The sequence below is a fragment of the Melozone crissalis genome, unplaced genomic scaffold (genome assembly GCF_028551555.1).
Source record: "Melozone crissalis strain CALT ecotype California unplaced genomic scaffold, PUWL_Pcris_2 ptg000044l_1, whole genome shotgun sequence".
Lineage (NCBI taxonomy): Eukaryota > Metazoa > Chordata > Aves > Passeriformes > Passerellidae > Melozone > Melozone crissalis.
The window spans coordinates 5,517,389-5,519,385 of NW_026535822.1; positions in this window are offsets into that span (position 1 = coordinate 5,517,389).

Consider the following 1,997-nt stretch of genomic DNA (forward strand, 5'->3'; position numbering starts at 1 on the left):
TACTACCCCAGTGTCCCCTAAGGGTGAAACTGCTGACAAGTAGATGACCTAGATGAGTCCCCCTGACAATTAGTAACAGAACATTGGCTCATTGGTGGAGGTAGAGCCTGACAGGAAATTCCTCAAAAATTAAAGGCGGCCCGTGTAGCATCAGACAACTCACTGTGATAGCACCTATTGTTAAAAAAGCCTCAAGAGAAAACACAGAGAAAAAAGATTTGCCCATCATTATAAAAAAAAGTGTAATAGCAATTTCAGACCCTAGGGCCCTGCAAAATGAGTTACATCAAATTAATATTTACGTCCACTTGCCTCGGGTGAGGCATTGAAACCATTATAGCGATTGGGGTGTTGGCTGGAGAAAGAAGATAGTGCTACTTGCATTGCAATTAGTGACATGATGACTGATGTTAGTGTTGTCAGACATGCAACCTTCCAGAACAGAGCAGCAATTGATTTTCTTTTACTGGCACAAGGACGTGGTTGTGTGGAATTTGAAGGATTGTGTTGCATGAACCTGTCTGATCCCTCTGAATCCATCCAGAGAAGCATACAAAAGCTGAAAGATTTGACAGCTCCAAAAAAAGAAGATGGTGGGTCGTGGTTAGATGATTTGTTCCAAGGATGGAGCTTTGCACCTTGGCTAAGGGGAACTTTGTAGAATAGGTCTCGATGGATTGGGTGTTTTGGTAGTGGTACTAGTAGTAATACCTTGCATACATTGGTGTGTGTGACAAATGATGGACAACATGATCAAAGATGTTTTAATCACACAAGAGAGAGAGGTAGGAAATGGATTCACAGAGAATTCTCAAAATCTCACACAGATTGTGGATGAAGGTATAGACATGGAGAGGGCTGTTGAATTAAGACCTTGGAAAGGCGAGACTTTTTTGGAACAATGACTTGTAATTGCTATCAGACATGACTTTTGCCCTTTGAACTGACTGGACTTTCAAAGCATTAAACGTGCTGTGTTGGAATATAGCAAGGCTTAATGCGAGCAAAAAGGATGCTTTAAGCAAGTAATAAGCAGGTATACTATAGTAAAGCTATAAAATGCATGGTAGGTAATAAATGACACGGATACAAAGGTTTCTGTTTAGTTGTACTGAGAGGGGGAATTGTGGGAATCCTTCAAATCAGGGGGTTTTGGGAAAGCTACAAAAGGCAGACCTCAGAGAAAGCAGAACTGCGGTTGGAGCTAAGCACAGCCATAGGATTTGTCAGCACAAGAGTTATAGAAGTAGAAAAGTAAGGAGAAGTAGAAAAATGGCCTGTGTGTTAGTGCTTGGCTAGAATAACTCGCTAACCTTCAAAAAAGTATCTCAGGCAAGGTATTAGGAACTTCTCAGCTTAATAATGGAGCTCAGTGCATTGTGTTTTAAGGCTTGCAAGTAGGTATTGTATTCAAAAGAAGCAAGCACTTTTTTAACAAAAGGTAGGTGTGCTTATAGTGGTTGGATAGAACTACTGTCAGTATGCTTCTGCGTTGTGTGATTGGTCAATAAATTTTTCAAGTAAGCTGTCCCATTGAGTTCTTTGCCTGCTGCCACAGATGTCAGCTGCTGGCATCTTCCCATAGTCATACCCAAGTAATGAGACTGATGCTGGAAACCAAACAGCTCGAGGCGCGTTCCTCAGCAGTCCCGTCCCGTTCGTGATTTGTGCAGAGACCCCCGGCCGGCAATTGTATATAGATGTTAAATTACATCCACGATAAATTAATAGGTATTGTTTCATTCATTTTGATATTTTTTCATTTCACATTAGATCTATATATTTTAATTTAATAAAGATTTGATTTCTTCCTCCAGCTTGGGAGAGTGAAGAATTACAACAGTGCAAAACCTTCTGCCCACACAGCAGTCAGCCCCCAGGCGTGTGCATGCACACCCACCCACTGCGCTTGCTCTTCTCAGCATCTCGGGGCTGCTGTTTGCACAAAATTGGGATGAATTTAACTCAACAGAGCCACGACTGGTGTGTCCAGCTTG